Source organism: Macaca nemestrina, chromosome X (genome assembly GCF_043159975.1).
Source record: "Macaca nemestrina isolate mMacNem1 chromosome X, mMacNem.hap1, whole genome shotgun sequence".
Taxonomy (NCBI): Eukaryota; Metazoa; Chordata; class Mammalia; order Primates; family Cercopithecidae; genus Macaca; species Macaca nemestrina.
Genome location: NC_092145.1, coordinates 18,449,418 through 18,473,458, shown reverse-complemented (window position 1 = coordinate 18,473,458; position 24,041 = coordinate 18,449,418). Strand labels below are relative to the sequence as shown.

The following is a 24,041-nucleotide window of genomic DNA, read 5'->3' as shown; positions in this document are numbered from 1 at the left end:
TCTGGATATTAGCCCTTTGTCAGATGAGTATATTGCAAAAATTTTCTCCCATTCTGTAGGTTGCCTGTTCACTCTGATGGTAGTTTCTTTTGCTGTGCAGAAGTTCTTTAGTTTAATGAGATCCCATTTGTCAATTTTGACTTTTGTTGCCATTGCTTTTGGTATTTTAGACATGAAGTCCTTGCCCATGCCTATGTCCTGAATGGTATTGCCTAGGTTTTTTCTAGGGTTTTTATGGTTTTAGCTCTAACATTTAAGTCTTTAATCCATCTTGAATTAATTTTTGTATAAGGTGTAAGGAAGGGATCCAGTTTCAGCTTTCTACTTATGGCTAGCCAGTTTTCCCAGCACCATTTATTACATAGGGAATCCTTTCCCCATTTCTTGTTTTTTTCAGGTTTGTCAAAGATCAGATGGTTGTAGATGTGTGGTATTATTTCTGAGGGCTCTGTTCTGTTTCATTGCTCTATATCTCTGTTTTTGGTACCATTACCATGCTGTTTTGGTTACTGTAGCCTTATAGTATAGTTTCAAGTCAGGTAGTGTGATGCCTCCAGCTTTGTTATTTTGGCTTAGGATTGTCTTCTCTATGCAGGCTCTTTTTTGGTTCCATATGAACTTTAAAGTAGTTTTTTTTCCAATTCTGTGAAGAAAGTAACTGGTAGCTTGATGGAGATGACACTGAATCTATAAATTACCTTGGGCAGTATGGCCATTTTCACAATATTGATTCTTCCTATCCATGAGCATGGTATGTTCTTCCATTTGTTTGTGTCCTCTTTTATTTCATTGAGCAGTGGTTTGTAGTTCTCCTTGAAGAGGTCCTTCACATCCCTTGTAAGTTGGATTCCCAGGTGTTTTATTCTCTTTGAAGCAGTCGTGAATGGGAGTTCACTCATGACTTGGCTCTCTGTTTGTCTGTTATTGCTGTATAGGAATGCTTGTGATTTTTGCACGTTGATTTCAATCCTGAGACTTTGCTGAAGTTGCTTATCAGCTTAAGGAGATTTTGGGCTGAGACGATGGGGTTTTCTAAATATACAATCATGTCATTGGCAAACAGGGACAACTTGACTTCCTCTTTACCTAATTGAATACACTTTATTTCTTTCTCCTGCCTGATTGCCCTGGCCAGAACTTCCAACACTTTATTCAATAGGAGTGATGAGAGAGGGCATCCCTGTCTTGTGCCAGTTTTCAAAGGGAATGCTTCCAGTTTCTGCCCATTCAGTATGATATTGGCTGTGGGTCTGTCATAAATAGCTCTTATTATTTTGAGATACGTTCCATCAATACCGAATTTATCGAGAGTTTGTAGCATGAAGGGCTGTTGAATTTTGTCAAGGGCCTTTTCTGCATCTATTGAGATAATCATGTGGTTTTTGTCTTTGGTTCTGTTTATATGCTCGATTATGTTTATTGATTTGCATATGTTGAACCAGCCTTGCATCCCAGGGATGAAGCCCACTTGATAATGGTGGATAAGCTTTCTGATGTGCTGCTGGATTCGGTTTGCCAGTATTTTATTGAGGATTTTTGCATGTATGTTCATCAGGGATATTGGTCTAAAATTCTCTTTTTTTGTCGTGTTTCTGCCAGGCTTTGGTATCAGGATGATGCTGGCCTCATCAAATGAGTTAGAGAGGATTCCTTCTTTTTCTATTGATTGGAAGTTTCAGAAGGGATGGTACCAGCTCCTCCTTGTACCTCTGGTAGAATTCGGCTGTGAATCCACCTGGTCCTGGACTTTTTTTGGTTGGTAGGCTATTAATTATTGCCTCAATTTCAGAGCCTGTTATTGGTCTATTCAGGGATTCAACTTCTTCCTGGTTTAGTCTTGGGAGAGTGTATATGTCCAGGAAATTATCCACTTCTTCTAGGTTTTCTAGTTTATTTGTATAGACGTGTTTATAGTATTCTCTGATGGTAGTTTGTATTTCTGTGGAATCGGTGGTGATATCCGCTTTATCATTTTTTATTGCATCTATTCGATTCTTCTTTCTTTTCTTCTTTATTAGTCTTGCTAGCGGTCTATCAATTTTGTTGATCTTTTCAAAAAACCAGCTGTATTCAAATGGAAAACAACAGCAACAAAAAAAGCAGGGGTTGCAATCCTAATCTCTGATAAAACAGACTTTAAACCAACAAAGATCAAAAGAGACAAAGAAGGCCATTACGTAATGGTAAAGGGATCAATTCAACAAGAAGAGCTAACTATCCTAAATATATATGCACCCAATACAGGAGCACCCAGATTCACACAGCAAGTCCTTAGAGACCTACAAAGAGACTTAGATTCCCATACAATAATAGTGGGAGACTTTAACACCCTACTGTCAACATTAGACAGATCAACGAGACAGAAAGTTAACAAGGATATCCAGGAATTGAACTCAGCTCTGCACCAAGACCAAGCAGACCTAATAGACATCTACAGAACTCTCCACCCCAAGTCAACAGAATATACATTTTTCTCAGCACCACATCGCACTTATTCCAAAATTGACCACATAGTTGGAAGTAAAGCACTCTTCAGCAGATGTAAAAGAACAGAAATTATAACAAACTGTCTCTCAGACCACAGTGCAATCAAACTAGAACTCAGGACTAAGAAACTTAATCAAAACCGCTCAAATACATGGAAACTGAATAACCTGCTCCTGAATGACTACTGGGTACAAAACGAAATGAAAGCAGAAGTAAAGATGTTCTTTGAAACCAATGAGAACAAAGACACAACATACCAGAATCCCTGGGACACATTTAAAGCAGTGTGTAGAGGGAAATTTATAGCACTAAATGTCCACAAGAGGAAACAGGAAAGATCTAAAATTGACACCCTAACATCACAATTAAAAGAACTAGAGAAGCAAGAGCAAACACATTCAAAAGATAACAGAAGGCAAGAAATAACTAAGATCAGAGCAGAACTGAAGGAGATACAGACACAAAAAACCCTTCAAAAAATCAATGAACTCTTTCCACTTTTCTTCCCATATTCACTCTTGCTTCCCTATAGTCCATTCTCCACATAGTAGCCAGAAGAATCTTCAAAGAGTATAAACCAGGGCATGTCTCTGCCCCTTGTTCGCAATCTTCCAGCAGCTTCTAGCTGTGCTTAAAATAAAATCCAATGTTTTACCGTGGCCTAGAGGGCCCTACAGGCCCTGGTCTCTGTCCTCCTCTCCTACCTCATCCCCTTCTGTTCTCTTAGTCATTCAGTATGATCCATTCTCGTCTTGGCCATCATTATCTCACACCTCGCTGGCTGCCTTAACATCTTCACTGGTCTCCTTGCTTCCACTCTTGCTCCTTGTAGTCCATTCCCCACTCAGCAGACAGAATGAGCTTTTGAAAACATAAGTCAGATCATTTAAACTTTCAACCCTTTAACAGCTTCTCCTTATAACTAGAAAGATCCGAACTCTTTGGTATGCAAGGCATACCATAATTCATAACTGCCCTTCTATTCTCCGAAGTTATCAATCTTCCCCTAGTGAGTAGATTTTTTTAAATTACAAGAGAAGAAGCCAGTTTAAGGGATTTGGGAAGCCATTGAATCCTTTATTTAGCAAACATATCTTATGTTCCATCTATGTGCCATTATGGGGATCCAAAGTTGAAGCAAGTAATATCTTCCCTCAAGGCTTTTCCAGTCTAAGTTACCCCAACATAGATGAGGAGGGTCATGTCTCATTGTAAACATGGCAAAGTTTTTAGGTGACAGTGCAGACTCTTTGGCAGTCCTGGTACCTGACTTCACATTCCCATTGAAATGTGGAACCTTTCACTTTAAAAATATGTGCATAAGTCTGCATTCAGTTTTCTCTGGAAATGATATTGTTCTAGAATCACACAGTCCCTTGATAGAATCTATGTAGTGCTAAATTAATTTCACAAACCTTTTTGCTCAATATTCTTTCATGGGCTTAGGCCAGCACTCCTGACATTTATCTACCAATGCTGTCTGTGTCCAAGGAAACAAACTTAACAATGGCTCTGAAATAGCTACTCCTATTCAAGTGCTTACCAAAAGCAGACTTTTCTTTTTTAATCTAGTGACTCATGACTGTAAGATTATCTTTTCAAACTGTATTGCAGTGGTTCTGAATATACTGGTGACAGGTTTGGTGAATCAGAATGACCTTTGGACATTTAGAAAAATAATATGCCTTGGGAACATTTCACATTAAAGGCGTATGCTCATTTCCAGCAGCACCACCTCCAGTTGAGTATCACAACTTTATTCCTATACATTTTTCTCTATTTTTCCTTTAAAATATTCCCTGAAAAACTATGGTTACGTATCTAGACCATCAGTTGCTTTCACCCCCTCACACATTTTCAACATATGCCAAATCTTGGTCATTACTTATAAGTGTGGTTCATAGAGGCAACTTTGAAGGGGAGGGATACAGGGAGTCATGAGAGTCATTAAGTCAAGACATCTGAAGTCAGTGCAGCTCAAAGCACCACATACAATCCAATAGAGACCACAGGCAAGAACATGAATTCTCTGCCCTCACGAGCTCTCAATTTAATAGTTCAAAATCAGACTTTGCTCCTAATTTGCTCTATGACCCTGAGCCAGTCTATTGCTATACTTGTACTTCTGTTTCCTCATCTGTCGAGTGTGGGGGCTTAGACATCCGGCCTCTCAGGCCCTTTGCACTTCTACTGTAGTGAGACAATGTTTCCATGAAACTTTACCTCTTCATCTTGCATCATGGAACTTCCTTGGTCTACTCAGCAGCAGAAAAAACAAAAAACAAAAAACTGCAATGACAACTTTGTTCCTTACCTATGCTCAGCTCCTGCTTTCTTCTTTTCTCCTTGGGAGGCTGAGGCAGGAAAATCACTGGAACCTGGGTGGCAGAGGTTGCAGTGAGCCAGGACCATGCCATTGCACTCCAGCCAGGGTGACAAGAGTGAAACTCCTTCTCAAAACAAAAAAAGTATGTGTTGTTGATTATGATTGTTATTAATAATAGTAACCTTTCAAGGTTTCATTTTTTGTTCAACTGGGAATTACCTTTATGATGCATTATACTGTATATAAACTTTCCCCTAGGAATTTTGGTAACATGTCTTAGTCCATCCCTCAAGTACATATGAATTCCCTGAAATAATGAAGAAGATGCTGTTAGAAATATGTGGATGAGCATCATACTATACAGTTTGAAAATCTACTAAAAGCTACAGTAATCAAAACAGCATGGTACTGGCATAAAAACAGACACATGGACAGATGGGAAAGAACAGAGAGCCTGGTAATAATTCTACATACTTATAGTCACTTGATTTTTGACAAAGACAAGAGGAACACACAGTGAATGCAACAAGAACACAAAGAGAGTGTGATCTCTTCAATAAATCGTGCTGGGAAACTGGATATCCACATTTAGAAGAATCATATCACATCATATATAAAATCAAATCAAAAAGGATTAAAGACTTAACATAAGACTTGAAACTGTAAAACTACTAGAAGAAAACATAAGGGAAAATCTCCTTGATGTTGGTCTGGGAAATTGATACACAATGGAATACTATTCCGCCTTAAAAAAGGAAACAAGTGATGTCATTTGCAACAACATGGAGGAAACTGGAGGAAATTATGTTAGGTTGAATAAGCCAGACACAGAAATATAAATGCCACATGATCTCCCTTATACATGGAATATAAAAATGTTGAACTCATAGAAACAGAGAGCAAAATGGTGACTGCCAGAGGTTGGGGTGGGTATGGTGGAGAGTGGAGAGATGTTGATCAAAGGACATAAAATTTCAGTTAGGAGGAATAAGTTCAGAAAATCTATTGTATATCATGGTGACTACATTTGATGACAATATATTGTATATTTAAAAACTGCTAAAAGAGTACTTTTTAAGTGTTCTCATGATAAAATAAAAATAAGTATGTGAGGTAATGCATATGTTAAGTAGTTTAATGTAGTCATTCTGCAAGATATACATATATTGAAAACATCATGTTGTACACTGTAAATATATACAATTTTTACCTGTCAATAAAAATATATGCATATGAGTGACTGTGAACACAGCCTCCTTTTCTGGTTTTCCACTTGAGGGAGGTTGGCTGTGTCTGTACTCTTTTATCACCACTGAAACCGCCATCTTGGTGCCTCTGCTGATTCTTTGTTTGTGGATTGAGTAGCTAAATAATATAGTGTCTTTAACATACCTGGGAAATTTTCCTGGCACATAGTAGTTCTTTTTGATAATTGAGGCATTCATCTACACTACTCCCTTTGCACACCTGCTTTGAGACAATCAAATAATATAGATTTGAGACGTGGCCATGAATATAAGAGAAAAAATGAGAGGAAAAAGGAAGAAAATATGTAGGAATAAGTAAAAGCCTGAGGGTCACCCCATTACTCCTCACCAAAACACACACACACACCCCCACATAAACAAGAGATGAAATGATAGCTTTTATCATGCAAACAAAAGAGGTCTTATTATTTTACCTTATTTACCTTAAAGAAGATAAACCCATGACTAAGAAATGAGACAATGTTTTTAACATGAAAATTGTCTGACAGAAGCAATGAATATATATCTCATACACACCTTCAAAGGGATGATGTCTTATTTTTATATTTACCATTTAGCATATTTTTTTCTAAAGAATTTTGCATCATTTCTTACTATCCATTCCCCAAACAACCTCTGAAGTCAACATAGCAAACTTTGACTGGGTTTCCAGGTCAAAGAATGCAGTGAGTAGAGGCCTGCCAGATGGGTCTTCCCAGAGGGCTGTGAGTTCCCCAGTAGCAGGATGGGCCCCTCCACTCTTCCTTACCCTGGCCACTATTCAACAGCAAAGCTATTGTTTTTAAGCAGTTGTTCAAACCAATAATTGAAATTATGGCTCCAGAGGTATTAAATAATTTGGGTGCCTCTGATAAAAACATGAAAAACTTCAATTGGAAAAGTTGATTAAACTTTATAATAGGCAAAATTCTAAGATGACCTCTGTAATTCTTACACTGTGGTAGAAACACCCTTACATAAACCCTTCTTCTTGCATGTAGGTGGAACCTGTTACTTGCATCTAAACAATAGAGCATGGCAAAGATTGTCGTATTTTATAGAAGTAAGATTCCCTAATCAGTTAACTTTGGATCAATCAAAAGGAAGATTATCTTGAGTAGGCTTGACCTAAGCACGTGAGCCCTCCAGTCCTGCCCCAAAAGAAGCAACTGGAAGAAGTCACTCTCTCACCTGCTAGCCTTGAAGAATAAACTTCCATGATTTCTACTGCTGCAAGAAAATGAATTCTGCCAACAACCACGTGAGCTTGGAAGAAGACTTCTAGCCTTGGAGTCCACTCTGGCCAATGTTTTGATTGTAGTCTTGTGAAACCTGAGCAGAGGACTCAGCCATAACTGTTTTCAGATTTTTGGCCCATAAAAACTGTGAGATAATTAATTAATGGTGTGTGTGTGCACGTGTGTGTGTGTATGAGATGGAGTCTTGCTCTGTCACCCAGGCTGGAGTGCAGTTGTGCAATCTCAGCACACTGCAACCTCTGCCTCCTGGGCTCAAGAGATTCTCCCGCCTCAGCCTCCTCACTAACTGGGACTACAGGTGCCCACCACCACACGCAGCTAATTTTTGTATTTGCAGTAGTGACAGGATTTTGCCATGTTGGCCAGGCTGCTCTCAAATGCCTGACCTCGAGTAATGTGCCTGCCTCAGCCTCCCAAAGTGCTGATATTACAGGTGTGAGCCACCGTGCCCAGGCAATTAATGTTGTTTTAAGCTACTAAGTTTCTGGTAACTTGTTACACAGTAGTAGAAAACTGATATAAAGTTCACGAGCCTTACTCACGTTCTGTAAAAAAAAAGAAATGCTAACTAGTGACACCTCAATAAGAAGTCAAAAAGATTCAGCAATAAGTGCTTTAGCTATTTCAATATTATTGGGGTGGTGGCTAATAACCTGGACTTCAGAGTGAGATAGTCTTGGGTTCTGGGACCAGCCCTGACACTTAATAGCTATTTGAGTTTAGGTAAGTCACTGTATTTCTCTCAACCTCTGTTTTCCTACCTTTGATGCCATTTTCCGTGACTGTGTTTCTGTTGCCATTTAACAACTGAAGACATGACGTTAAGGAGAGTTTGACTTTCTTACACAGACAAACAGGATATAATAGGGGTTAATCCACACCCTGAATTCTCCAGGCCAGGCTTTCAATGGGAAAAAGTTTTCATAAAATGAATTTCTGGGCCACTTTTGTTTTAGAAAAAGTAGGAATGGTGAGGATTGGAATTGGCGTATACACATTTCTCAGTTTTTAGACTTCTAGAATCTAGCCTGGTGTTTGCTGGCTGCACTTGCTCCGTATTCTGTTGTCCAAAGGCAAATAAATAAATAAATTATCAAACGTTAGCAACAAGAAGTGGCTCGTCAAAGTCACAGATCCTACTAGTGTCAGAGTCAAGAACAGAATTCAAGTTCTCTGACCCTCTATGCTCTGCAACTATATCATCTTGCTCTTCCTGGAATTTCTCCTGATTTGCTGTGAGGCCCCTAGAAAATAATTTCCACACGTGGTTTCTTTCCTTGTTTTGCCCAAAGCCTGCATCCTTTAACTTGATTACATCTTGTCTTTCTGATAGAAAGTAATTTCAGCAAGTGCTTAACTGTAATAGTTACCTCCCCAGTGTGAAGAGGTCTCTGTTCTCTGAGAGAGCAGAGACCAATTTCTAGCACCCACTCACAAATTCCACAATGCACTTTATCTTCATGATTTTTTTGCTCCCTGCTTGCCCCGAGACATAGAAGTGGCTCACATGCACTTTTTGTTGAAAAGTAAAAGTAGGGTAAAAAAGAGGTAGTGAAAAATATACTCCTATGGATTTTTTTTTAAAAATGAAAATTGAACTTAGTGGATTTCTTGGGAAACCAGTGTTGTTCCTCCTGACAAAATCCCCCTCATCTTTCAAGACCCAGCTTAGCTGACACTTCATCTAGGACTCATTCTCTGTTCCACCCCAGGCAGAGTTTCTCTCTTTCTTCCTCCTCCGTGTTCTCATTGCATTTTGACCAGAACTCTTCTTTGCTATTTATCACAGGTTGCCTTGTATTAAAGTTATTCTCCTCAGCACAGAGGCAGTACACTCTCAGAGAACAGAGACCAATTTTTACTTATCTTTGCATCATCCACCCCTACTGCCATGCCTGGCAAAGAAGAGGCACTCAATCACTGTTTGCTGACTTGAATCTAAAATCAACTTTTAAAAATTTACTTTAAAATTTGTTGTAGCATACTTTAAAGTTGCTTTGGCAATGAATAAAACTGTTTACATTTATGGAGTTAAACCGGGAGTGGGTTGAGGGTGGCGGTGGGAATGATGAATTTTCCTATTACAGATTTTTACCAGAATCTCACATGGAAAAACTGGGTTTGTGAATCGACTTTTGGGTTTTTGTCTCCTCTACTTTGCACTCCATATTAAGGGAGTACATATGTTGGTATATCAGTCAGGGTTCAGGGCAACATACTGCAATAACTCAAGGTATACTAATCAGAAAGTATTTAATACAGAGAATCCATACTGAGAACTTATTTGAAGGGATGAAGGTGTGGGCTCTATGCTGAACATCAAAAAATGACTCCTAGAACATGACAGGAATGACCCTCTTGAAGAACTACTATCTTCAAGGCCATTGATGGAACCACTAATTTTTTTTTTTTCTTGAGACAGGGTCTCATTCTGTTGCCCAGGCTGGAGTACAGTGGTGTGATCATGGTTTGCTGCAGCCTTGATATCCCAGGCTCAAGCGATTCTCCCACCTCAGCCTCCTGAGTAGCTAGGACTACAAGTACATGCGACGACGCCTAGCTATTTTTTTATTTTTGCATTTTTGTAGAGATGGAGTTTTCCTGTGTTGCCCCGGATGGTCTCTAATTCCTGGGCTCAAGAGATCTTCCTGCCTCTGCCTCCCAAAGTGCTGGGATTACAGACGTAAGCCACCACGTTTGGCTGAACCACCAAATTTAAGAATGCATTGCAATTGCTGTTATCCAGAAATCAGGAAAACAGAATTAAGAAGCCGTCACTGCCGCTATTCCTACCCCAGCTACCTCTTGGCCCCTACAAAGATGATGACTGGGTAATAAGACATAGACTCTGTCTAGTGTCTCTGCTACAACTTGCTTGTCAACATCCAGGAAGCTAGAGAATTGACATGGGGCACCAGTGCAAAAAACATCCCATGTCTCTAAGACCTAGCTTGCCAGAAGAAAACAACTAAAAGAAAAGAGAGATGGCCTACACTTTCCGTCTGACTTCAAAACTCCAAGCAAGTGCGTCTAGTTTGCTTCTTCAGCTACAGGAGAGAAGGGGAAATATAGTTTCTAGCTTTCCAATCTCAGTAGTATAGGAAGGTATGTCAAAAGGAAGATGAACTAGAGACTGAGTGAGATAATACACAATATTTCCACAGGCTAACTCAGGGACAGTCTGCTGGCCTTGCATGGCTGTGGCATTGAGGAGCTTTCTACCCTGTGGTCGGGTAGACCCATTGTCCTAAAGACATCATTATACTAAAAATGCCAATCATTATTTGCCATGCCACAGCAGGAGAAGCTTCAAGAGAAACTACTTGTCCCATAGCCTTGTTGAATGGTCAGTGGATTATGTGCCCCAGCCTCCTGGCTGTACCTTATGTGATCATGGGTGGGCCCTTGGCCCAGTGGTGGCTCATATGTAGTTTAGCCAGGAACCTAAGTGGCTTGGATGATCTGGTCTGAAAAGGAGAGCTAAGCCAATAGACTTATGCCCTTATAAATTTAGTACGGTAGGCTGTGTACAAGGTGGAACTGTCACAAAATCAGATTTGTAGAGAGGTGAATGAAGCAAATGTGCAGGATGAAGCAGACATACCCAGGAGAAGAGACAGCATCCCCTGAGTGGGCCCCAAAGAAGATAGCTGTCTCCATTCTTAGTATCTTTTGAGGCTAGTTCCAATCCAAGCATGCCCTTGCAGCACTCTTTCCATTTGCCTTGGGGATAACTTGAGTGGGCCTACCATGTAGCAAAAGGGCTTCGACTAAAACCAGGCCATAAAGGAAAGTGGATGGAAGACTCACTTGCTTTCACTGGTCATGTGGCCAATACAATGCTATGTTCACCACCATATTTCCCCTTCCTGAGCACCCACACCAGGAAGAGTCCATTTCCCAGTCTCTCTTGGAGGGCTACACTAAGTTCCTACCAGTGGGAATGTGAGCTGAAGTGATGTGTCATTTGCAGTCCAAGGCAGTTTAAAATGGTGGAATCCCGCCTCTTGCCCTCTGCATCTATGTGGCTGGAAGCTAAAATCTCTGACATGGAGGCCTGGAACTATAGAAGTAAACAGGATCTCTGAGCCTCTTGGAGGACAGTTGCCAAGGAGATTTGCTTAGCTCTTATCAGATTGTAATTTACCTTTCAGCAGATGGAAGCTACTTCTATTTACAGGAATCAAGGAGGAAAGAGTGTGGGCTTTTTAATTGGAGTCAATGGCAGTATTTCTATGTAACTCAGTGAATGACGGGGCCATATAAACTTCATAAGGAAGGGAACATGACTGCCTAATTCGCCACTGTATCTTTGGAACCAAGAACAGTGGCCATTGTAGATGTTCAATAAATATTTTTTCAATGAATGAATGAGCTCAGATGAAGTCACGTTTTTACATCTTTGATTAGGATGCTATTTGAGTTTAAAATCATTTTAATGGACTTTCAGTTAGCCAAAAACTAACTATAAGTTGGTCCCAGGAGCATTTCTGGGTATTCATCAAAAGCTCATCAGAAGTATTCCTAAATGGCCAGCCACGGTGGTTCATACCTGTAATCCAAGCACTTTGGGAGGCCAAGGCAAGTGGATCATTTGAGGTCAGGAGTTCGAGACCAGCCTGGCCAACATGGTGAAACCCCATCTCTACTAAAAATATAAAAACTAGCCGGGCAGTAGTGGCACACGCCTATAATCCCAGCTGCTTGGGAGGCTGAGGCAGGTGATCGCTTGAGCCTGAGAGGCAGAGGTTGTGGTGAGCCAAGATCGCACCACTGCATTCCAGTCTGGGCAACACAGTGAGACCCTGTGTCAAAAAAAAAAAAAAAGTATTCGTAAGTAATTACTACAGGCAACCCAGTAAGTAGACATGAGGGATCTAGCCCTCTCAACAATTCTCCTGATTTTCTGTGTGAACTTACGCAAATAATTTCACTCAGCCTCAGTTTCCTCATTTACAAATGGAGATATAAATCTTTGTCCTGTCTGCCTCAGAGAGTTCTGAGGCTCAAATGACCCAATAGACGTGGAAGAGCTTTGTAAACTATTAGGTGTGTGCACACACACACATGCACACACACACACACACGTATACCTAGGTGTGTATGTATGTATATAGAAAATAAATCATTAGGAGTCACATATGTTCCCTGCAGAACATAAAGCCCTATTTGTCCCACAGCATTTATACATTTATATTTCCCACTTTCTATGAATATCCTTAAATTCTATTTTAGTGCAAGTGAAATTGGCTGGCACCTCTGTGTAACTGTTGACAGATTAGGAAGATAAAGAGACACGGGTAATCTGCATGTCTCAGGATAATCAATGAAGAAACGGAACGACTGAATCTATTATAGAAAAGCTTGTTTGAAGTTTGGCTGTGGCGGCAAATGGGCTTGGGCGGCTCCTCGGCGGGTGGCGGTGGTGGCCGTAGCGGTTCCTCCTGGCCCTGTTAATGTCGGGGCCAGGCCCGGGGAGGATGGCGCCCTAGAACCCGGCCGTGCTGGGGTAGGGGCGGGAGGGGACGGGGTGGGGACCGGTCATGTCGGAGGTGACCCGGAGTCTGCTGCAGCGCTGGGGCGCCAGTTTTAGGAGAGGCGCCGACTTCGACTCTTGGGGCCAGCTGGTGGAAGCGATAGACGAGTATCAGATATTAGCAAGACATCTCCAAAAAGAGGCCCAAGCTCAACACAATAATTCTGAATTCACAGAAGAACAAAAGAAAACCATAGGCAAAATTGCAACATGCTTGGAATTGCGAAGTGCAGCTTTACAGTCCACACAGTCTCAAGAAGAATTTAAACTGGAGGACCTGAAGAAGCTAGAACCAATCCTAAAGAATATTCTTACATATAATAAAGAATTCCCATTTGATGTTCAGCCTGTCCCATTAAGAAGAATTTTGGCACCTGGTGAAGAAGAGAATTTGGAATTTGAAGAAGATGAAGAAGAGGGTGGTGCTGGAGCAGGGTCTCCTGATTCTTTTCCTGCTAGAGTTCCCGGTACTTTATTACCAAGGTTGCCATCAGAACCAGGAATGACGTTACTCACTATCAGAATTGAGAAAATTGGTTTGAAAGATGCTGGGCAGTGCATTGATCCCTATATTACAGTTAGTGTAAAGGATCTGAATGGCATAGACTTAACTCCTGTGCAAGATACCCCTGTGGCTTCAAGAAAAGAAGATACATATGTTCATTTTAATGTGGACATTGAGCTCCAGAAGCATGTTGAAAAATTAACCAAAGGTGCAGCTATCTTCTTTGAATTCAAACACTACAAGCCTAAAAAAAGGTTTACCAGCACCAAGTGTTTTGCTTTCATGGAGATGGATGAAATTAAACCTGGGCCAATTGTAATAGAACTATACGAGAAACCCACTGACTTTAAAAGAAAGAAATTACAATTATTGACCAAGAAACCACTTTATCTTCATCTACATCAAACTTTGCACAAGGAATGATGCTGACATGATGAACCTGGAACTTCTGTGAATTTTACCACTCAGTAGAAACCATCATAGCTCTGTGTAGCGTATTCACCCTTCAACAGGCAGGAAGCAAGCCGTACCCAGACCAGTAGGCCAGAGGGAGTCCAATGCAAAGCTGTACCACAGAATTCAAAGTTCAGCACATCACTGACATATAGGACTCCTTTGGATACAGGTTTATTGTAGATTTTGAAACATGTTTTTACTTTTCTATTAATTGTGCAATTAATAGTCTATTTTCTAATTTACCACTACTCCTACCCTGCTTCCTGGAACAATACTGTTGTGGGTAGGATGTGCTCGTCTTCAGACTTAATACAGCAATAAGAATGTGCTAGAGTTTACACATCTGTTCACTTTTGCTCCAGTATGCTCTTTTGACTTAACTTCAAGCTTTGGGTTGATGTGGGTAGGGTAGTGTCAAACTGCTTTAAGAGGAATTGGACCAGTTCTGCGGCCTAAGAAGGTCTGTCTGGATGTTTATAGGCAGCTCCTCTGAAGTGGCCTAAATTCACCCTGATCTGATAGTTTTCCTGCTTAGAAAGTGTGCCTTGGCCAGATCAGTATCCCATATGGGAGTGTTCCCTAGGTTGTAGCTGTGATTGTTTCCAGATGACCAGATTGTTTTTCTGAAAATGAGCATATTTTTAGTCATGTTGATTAGCTGTTCTTCTACATCACATTGTTACTCTTTCTGATGATGATTCTAGGGTTAACATTGGAACCATCTCAAAGTAATTACAAATTTTTAGATGGGTTTACAATGTCTTCTAAACATGTAATCTAAAAATAATTGAGTCAGATGCTAACAAGATACTGCAGGCATAACTGCTGTTTTTCTGACAACTGATTGTGAAACCTTAAAACCCGCATACCTCTTCTTATAGTGAGGAGTATGCAAAATCTGGAAAGATACTCTATTTTTTTTATATAGGTAGATAGGATCGCCATTTATTTCCTATTTAGATATACTGACATTCATCCATATGAAAATACGCAGGTCATTAGCTTACTATAATTTGACTATTTACTTTTGACTTAATGGGGCATAAATAAAACTCTCATAGTACACATGAGGTGGATATTTGATACACAGAACATTTGTGGTGGGCTTTCTGTGGGTTAGATGTAAAGCCCACATATTTTAATATTCACTATTTTAAATGAGCAATGCATGAGGGGAATGCAGTGTCAGTACCTGGCCTATTTTTAAACTAGTGTAATCACCCTAGTCATACCATTCAGTATGTTTGCTTTTTAAAATAAGTAACCACAATTAAGTTGTTTTAGCCCTTGCACTTCAAGAGATCTAGTCTTTACTTTCAGTTGTCTGTTAGGTCCATTCTGTTTACTAGACGGATGTTAATAAAAACTATGTGAGCCTGAACGAATTCTCAGCCAAATTTAGTCTTGTCTCTCATCTTGATTGGATTAATTCCAAATTCTAAAATGAGTCAGTCCACAATAGCTCTAGGGGATGAAGAATTTGCCTTACTTTATTGTTCACTCAGTTCCTAAGACTGTGAGTTGTCAAATCCCTAGACTGTAAGCTCTTCAAGGAGCAAGAAGCGCATTTTCTCCGTGTCATGTAATTTTTCTAAGGTGCTTGGCAGCACTCTGTACCCTGTGGAGTACTCAGTACCTTTTGTTTGATGTTGCTGACAAGACCTAAAAAATAATCCCTTAAAAAAACGATTAAAATGTAGCAAAACCGATGTATTATTTTTTCTCTTTTCTCATAAACCGTAAGATATGTATATCAAAGTGATAATTTATATGAAGCATCTGATATCCTTCACATAAGTATGGTTTATATGAACTACAAATACCTTTCATCAACATTAAAGAAGCTTAAATTGAAAAAAAAAAAAAAGCTTGTTTGGATTATGCAAATATTCCACCACCCAAGGTAAACCAAAGTGGGTCTAAGTGGCACAGAACGTGGAGCTGCCATTGCAGATTTGGGTACTGTTTGGACTCTGCAACACCAGCATACTTACAGATTGCCTCACTCTGCATAACAGTTGAATTATTATGACTACATGACTACCTGTGTAGGCATTCACTCACTTTAAGTGCAAGAGGTACTCTTACAATTCATTCACTCAATCATTCATTCCCGGGAAGCACTTTTCCCGTCATTTGATAGAGCAAGAATTACTTTTTAAAGTGAATGTTTACTCTCAGTTTTTGCCAACAGTCAACTTTCATCTATTGAGTGTTTTTTATTGTGTCAAGCCCTGCACAAAAGCATGGTGAGGGACATGGTGATGTATAAGGCATGGTCCCTGCTCTTAGAGGACCATAGCTATGCAAGTTAGTTAGGGAAAGCTCAGAAAAGATGGTGTATTAGTTTTCTATTACTGCATAACAAATTACCACAAACATGGAGGCTTAAAATCTCACCCATTTATTAGCTCACAATTCTGTTTGATATGGCTCAACTGGCTTCTCTGCTCAGGGTATCACAAAGTTGAGGTCAAGGTATTGGTCAGGCTGATGTCTCATCTAAAAGGTCCGGGAAAACTTGTTTACAAGCTCACTCAGGATGTTGGTTGAATTCAGCTCATTGAGATTGTAGGACTAAAGTCCTTGTTTCCTTGCTGGCTGTAAACCAGAGGTTATCTTCGGCTCTGAGGGCTGCCACGTTGCTTGCCATGTGGTCCCCTCCATCTTCAAAGCAGTAATAGTGTGCCAAATCCTTTCCAAGGTTTGAATTTCTGACTCCCTCCTTTACAACCAACTGGAGAAAACTCTGCTTTTAAAAGGCTCACTAGATTAGGTCAGTCTATTTAGGGTAATCACCCTATGCCATATCATGAAACATAATCATAGGAGTGATCTCTCATTACATTCACAGGTTCCACTCACACTTAAGGGGTTTATGCAGGGCATGTATCCCAGGGGGCAGAAATCTTGGAAGCCATCTCAGGATCTTGCCTACCACAGTTAAATGTCAGGATAGTCCCGGAGAATGGTAAGCTGTAAATGCTATATAACCACGTTGGAGAGATTTGGAAGGCACAGTTTTCCAGTTTCCAGTCTCCTGTATCTGTTCCCTTCATTATTTTCTGATGATGGCTCTTCCTTCTTTGGATTACTAAATACCAAAGAAGATCATTTGGACCAATTAATGTCCACATGTGGCCTTTGGGTTCCAAATGACATCTGGCTTAGGAGTGGCTTTCTGTATGGAAAATTTGAGGAGTGCTTCTCTTTGTAAATTCCTAGAGGGTAGGCATTGCATTTTCCTTCAATACTCCCACCTCCAAACAAAACAAACCAAAACAACAAACTTCTCTGATCTTTATATTTTCTGAGACATTTCTCTTGAAAACTTTACAGCCAGGTTTGGGAAAGAATCACCTATGTTTTCCTTCTCTGTATCCTTGCCTACAAATCACTCCTCCACCCGCTGCAATCTAGCTGCCATTCCCACTGTTCCATTTGGTTTGACTCAAAAGAATAGACTCACTTGGATTCAAATACTGGCTTGATCACTGTGACGGTTGATTTTATGTATTAGCTTGACTGAGCTAAGAGATGCCCAGGTAGCCTGTAAAACATTATTTCTGTGAGGGTGTTTCCAGAAGAGATTAGCATTTCAATCAGTAGACTGAATAAAGAAGATCTGCTCTCACCAGTGTGGGTGGGCATCATCCAATCTTTCCAGGGCCTACATAGAACAAAAAAGCAGAGGAAAGGAGAATTCACTCTCTCTTCTTGAGCTGGGTCATCTATCTTCTTTTGCCCTTAGGCACAGGAGCTCCTGATTCTTAGGCCTTTGGACTCCAGGACTTGTAACAGCAGCAGCATATTATGGGACTTCTCTGCCTCCATAATCATATGAGGTAAATCCCATAACAAATCCTCTCATATACCAGGATTTATTATGGGATTTGGCACGCGCACACACACACACACACACACACACACACACACACACACACCCCTCCTTGATTCCATTCATTTGGAGAACCCTGGCAAATACAATCACTCACCTGATGTGTGACTGTCTCAGCCTTAATTTGCTTTTCTATAAAAAGCGAATGACATTCATGCTGAAGTGTTTTGGTGAAGTAGTTGATGTAAAGCATCAACTACTGGCACTCTTACTCTTCTGTGACTCTAAGCACTTTGAGAACAGAAACCGTACTTTAAAGGGTCGCAGGACAGTCTGACGTCACCCTTTTGACAGTGGCATTTTGACAAAATAGCACCAAAATGCCCCCATGTTCAAATGGGCGTATGAAAGCATCCTTATTGAGAATTGTGCTTCCTTATCTCCCACATTTCCTAGCACAGTGCTTGACACACAATAGAAACTCCATCAATGTTTGTTACTGATAGAAATGATGAACTAGTTTATCTCTTTTCTTCATCTAAATTGTATGCTCATTGAGGGCAGATAATTTTTTTCTTATTACAAACATTCCACATGGTTTGTTCTTCCAATACTTGGCTATGGATAATTCTTTCACTCATTCAAATTCTCAGACTTAGATGAAACCCAAGGGAGGATTGAACTCATGCATCCTAGTAAGAAGATTAGCTCTTTAATGTTTAATAATCATCAGGGAAAAAGAGATTCCACAACCTTCCCCAATAACTTGTCTCAGAGTTAGATTAAATAGAAGGAAGACAATAAGGATTATTAAAATTCCTCATGCCCTATGTAAGTCTATTTGCAAATGCTAATGGGTTTCTCAGGAAGTCAAGCAACTTCCTTTCTTCCTTTCTCCCCTATCCTTGCTCTCTCTCTCTCTTTCTCTCTCTCTCTGTCTCTCTCATGTGTCTATAGGTTATTTGCCCCACCTGAATTAGGGAAGAAAAATGGTCTCCTCCACAGAATCTGAATCAGATTTCCTATAGTGGAGTGGTTAAGGAACAGAGTTTAGGCTTTCAGAAAGATAGATTCTGTTACATATTCAAGCTCCACTGTCTGATTTTGGGGTAGCAAGTTCTTTAGCCCCTCTGAGCCTCAGTTTCTTCAGCAAGAAAATAGAGATGAAAATGGTAGTACCTCCCTCAAGGATGATCATTGAGATTTAAAGAGAGAATTCACATAAAGCCCTTAACACATGCTTAGCAGGTAATAATAAATGCTAGTTGTTTATCTCATAAGTAAAATTCTCTTTTAGCAATAATATTTTAATACCTAACTTGGCATAATGATCATCATGAAACAATTCCCCTTGTCTTTGTGAATAATCTATATAGTACTGTTTTGCCGATGAGAATGAGTGCTCCTGTAAGAACCACACTTCAAAGACCCTCTTTACTTGGCAGTTATGGGGATATAATTATCATCCTGTGAAATCAAAGGTAGGTCTGTATAAGAGCTGCATTTAGACACAGACTCCATATTAAATATAATGTTAGCTGTAATATGGTGCTTTTCCCTATGGATTAGTGATATTTTGGTTGGGTAGATTGGGAAAATAATTGTAAAAATTGTTTTTGGGTTTGTTTTAGGAATAAGCTCTTCTTAAAAGACTGAAAGACTCTTGGTCCTGGTGGAGTTTATATTTTGGGGCCTGATCCTAGAAATAATGAACCTCCTTCCTTTAGGGAAAAGGCAAAATCCAGGGCTGAACAGATGTTTAGCTCTGGATTATTCTGGGTTATTCAAAAGGTTTAGAACAGTGGTTTCCGATTCTGTGGATCTGGGATTCAGCCTGATAATTTGCATTTCTAACAAGTTTCCAGTTTATGCTAATAATTCCGGTCCAGGGACTGCACTTGGACAACCACTGCACTAGAAAGAAGTGAGGGAATAATAGTCCCTTCTGCCTATGTAGTATTTTTTACCATTGCTAATCCTATTCACATCCATTATCACATTGGAGCCTCATTGATGTCAGGTTAAGACAAGGAAAGTATTGTGAACATCAATTGTCCATGAGAAATAAGTTAAATAGAAACTTACAAACTTTGGATTCTGCAGTGTACTATGACTCATATCTTGTAAATGGTTTCCTATCTGGAGGAAAATAACAGGCTCTGAGGGCAAACTCTATAAAGGAGATGGCAAATGTCAGTCACCTACACTCTCCCTACTGCATTCATAAATGAATTACTAATCTGTCATAGCAGTCTTTCGCCCAGATTTCCCCTCAGAACCCTCCTGGTCATGTGCTTAAGGCAGCCACTACCAGTTAATCAGGGTTAGCACATACTGCTATTTTCCATTCATTCTCCAAAGGGAAATGAAGATGAACTAAGTAGGATGGAACTGGCTTTGTGGCTACAGAGATGAATCAGACACAGTTCTTGTATGGTGTAGGAGAGAAGACAAAGCATGTGTAAAACTAGCTACATCTTAGGGATAAATGCAGTAAAAGGCTGTCAAGAGGAACAAGTAAAGTGTAGAGAATGGAGATGTCACTTTCAGTTGTGACATTAAATCTTCCTCTGTTGGACCCACTTCTACCTCTACGTCACAAAGTGACAGAGAACATTAGAAGTTCACTCCCTACAACTTCTGCCCATCAATTATTGACCTCGGTCTGTTTCCTGCTATGTAAAATAGAGGTGATACTCAAACACATCCCATACGGTGGTTAGAACGATTAATTGTCTCATACATGGTAATGCTCTCCACTGTAACTCCTCAGGCTCAACTTACTGTGAAGTCAATTCAGAGGATAGGTACACCCAGGTAGTTTGCAGAGGTTTCAGATCTTGTCCATTTAAATAGAATGAATCACTATACTGGCCAAACTACCATCTTCTCCTCTTAGTTTGGCAAATTCACAAAGATAACAACACTCTTCTTCACTCCTATCTTTTGTCTGCTTAATAGCCCTGACACTTCAGAGGAAGGCCTTATATGCACAGTTAAAACTATAAAAGATACATGTATTTGTATTAAGAATGTCATATTATGTTTTCAACAGTACCCATGGAAGAAAGACAACATAGTCATCACATATATCTCCCCATGAGTTTCTACTTTGGGGTTAGCAAGGCAATTCCTTTTTGAATAATACACCTGTTCTTCCCCCACTTCTCTGAAAATAGACAGTACATTTATGTTTCAACTGGGTTGGAAAAAACATCATAATTTGAATGCTCTGATATCTCTTCAGACTTCTTAAAATAAGATTCCACTGCTGTGTATATGGATAATTGTTTTTGAAGCAGATATATAGTAATTGGCAGGTGAATATTAGCTCAAATCCCCACTTAACATTTACCATGAGTTTCATGATTTTGCTGCACCCATCTTTGCTTTTAGTAATGAGAACTCTGACTCTTAATATTTCCACAATTTAGGTCTGAAACAGAATTTGGGTGTGAGAAGGGATTTTTGGCAGTAATGGAGGAAAATGTCCCTCAAGAAAGAAACAAGCTCTGGAAGAAATGGACCATTTGTTATTTCTGAAGGCCAAAGGTGAAAAAATCTCTTTTTGACAGCCTGGAAAATGGTCTTCTGAAGTAATACTGTAGCACCAGGCCACATAAAACAAATGGTAGAGGCTTCAGGAGTGTTGTCAAAAACTCAATTATTGATAAAGTCCAGCTCCAAACTCTCTCTCTCGCTCTCTCGCTCTCTCTCTCTCTCTCTCTCTCTCTCTCTCACACACACACACCCCAACTCAATGTTCATATCTTTTTGTGTTGTATAATGGTGAGAGAGATGCTAGCATTGCTTTTAGAACCATATCAAACAGCATGAGGAATCACAAAGCCATGGAAACAACATGTCTGGTTATACGTAACTATAAAAAGAAATTGGATTTTGAAAACTAACAATAATAAACCAACTGGAGTTTTCTTATGAACTTTCTTGGAATTGTATTACTGATTTATTTGTACTTCATTCCTTAGCTATACATATATATATATATATATATATATATATATATATATATATATATATAGAGAGAGAGAGAGAGAGAGAGAGAGAGAGAGAAAGCTTCATAGATAAATAGATAGATCTATATATAGAGAGAAGAGAAAGTTCTATCTCTCTCTATATATATCTATTTAGTTATATATAGAAGTGTGTATATATATGTGAATACATATATACACACACAAATATATATGGCCCTCCTAAAATAAGCTTTAATAGTTTTTCCCTCAATTTGAGATTTTATTCTTCTGCAAATTTTGCACATTTTTACATGTTAACAATCTCTTACACATGTACATCAAAACTCTATCACATTTGTTATCTCACCATGTCCTAATACATTTGTGAGACATGTAAAGGCTTCCAGATTCAGATAAGAAAATTGAAGCTCTGAAAGATTAAGTGGCCTATCCAAAGTCACACAGCTACCAGGTATTGAAATCTGGACAGTGATCCCCATCCTCTGCCTCTAGAGTTCTTTGCACTCTACCACCCAGACGTGTGTGTCTGTCTCTGTCCCATTGAGTAAGTGGGACTCCTCCACTGGCCATTCAAACCTATTTTGTGTGATCTATGCTTTATCCCTTCCCTGGATGAAAACCAGGACTAGTACCTGTGACTTTTCTGGTTATGCTCAGATAATATAACATTATCTTGTCACTTTGGGTAATTTTCAGTAAAGAGTCTAGTCCATTTATGAGTCAAAATCCCTATCTTCATTTGAAATGAAGGCTTCTCCATTTCTCCAACCAGGAACTGCAGTGGGAAAGGGGAGATGGTGGTGACCTTATTCTCAAGTTCCATACCTTGCACTTCTACTCCTCTTCCCTACCTGGCTAACTGTGGTTTCTGACTTCCTCAGTGGACAAAGCAGGGATGAAGAAAATAGGTAAGGGGCAAGACCTTGCCTGACTAGTGTGGCTGTGGTAATTCAGCATCAGAACTCTGTGAATTAGGCCAGGTGTGGTGGCTCATGCCTGTAATCACTTGATGTCAGGAGTTTGAGACCAGCCTGGCCAACATGGCATAACTCTGTCTCTACTAAAAATAGAAAAAACAAAATTAGCCTGGAGTGGTGGCACACTCCTGTAGTTCCAGCTACTCAGGAGGCTGAGGCACAAGAATGGCTTGAACCCTGGAAGCAGAGGTTGCAGTTGCAGTGAGCCAAGATGGCACCACTGCACTCCAGCCTGGAGGTCAGAGTGAGACTCTGTCTCAAAAAAAGGAAAAAAAAAGAAAAAGAATAAGAACTTTGGGGATTTAGCAGGTGTTTCAAGTTCACTCTTTCCCTCTGGGCTGCTTCATGGATTCCTCTTTTACACCCTCAATGTTGGAGATATTACTAATCAAAAGCCAATTTTTAATAATCTCCTTAGTCTTGGGGTTTCAGCTGCAACTGAGATAAAACTAGTTTTGTTGTAACATCCTGTTACATGTAACTGATTTATTCATTCACAATGTGAATAAAGATCATGAGCTTTGGAGTCAAAGAGACCTAACTATAAATCAAGGTACTGCCACTCACTAGTTGTATGACCTTGGAAAAACTTTTCGACCATCTCTTAGTCTCAGTTTTTTAATCCAGACATTACAATACTTATTTTACAGGCATTATAAGATTACTTGAGATAACATATGTTAATTGCCTGGGATAAAATCGACACTTAATAATTGGTAACAGAAGTGGCTGTTTGTGTTATATAGGTACGCTGATCCTAATGAATATTTCCAGGTAGATAATATGTCCCTTTAGCATAGTACTACACCCTCTTTTGCCTCCCGATACCCTAAAGCTTACAGGGTTCTTCTCACTTTCTCACCGTGCTTGAAATCCTTCACTAGGTTATCCTACCTAAGCCTGCCAGCCCTGCAAATGGACTTTTTTCCCAGATTGTAAGGATTAAGTGGGATCATGCATTTAAGATGATTACCCAGAATCTGGCACTGGTAAGTGCTCAAGAAATGGGAGTTACTACTATTATTGGTTGTGTTATTGTTACGATCTTACCATATCCCTGTTTTTTTAAAAAATGTCCCTTTTATCCACAATCTCAACTTTGTCATTCTCAACAAATCAACTCCCTGAGAGTGACTACATACAGATACAGTTTTTCTTTTTTTTATTTCTTTGTTTGTTTGTTTGTTTTAAACAGGGTCTCACTCTGTCGCCCAGGCTGGAGTGCAGTGGTGCAATCTCGGCTCACTGCAAGCTCCGCCTCCCAGGGGTTCATGCCATTCTCCTGCCTCAGCCTCCTGAGTAGCTGGGACTACAGGCACCCGCCACCACGCCAAGCTAATTTTTTGTATTTCTAGTAGAGATGGGGGTTTCACTGTGTTAGCCAGGATGGTATTGATCTCCTGACCTCATGA

General features: G+C 39.8%; 1 pseudogene; it reads left to right on the top strand.

Annotated features, from left to right (window-relative positions):
* Window positions 1-12,843: 12,843 nt before the first annotated feature.
* Window positions 12,844-15,525, top strand: LOC105481361 (axin interactor, dorsalization-associated protein pseudogene; annotated as a pseudogene).
* The last annotated feature ends 8,516 nt before the right edge of the window (window positions 15,526-24,041 follow it).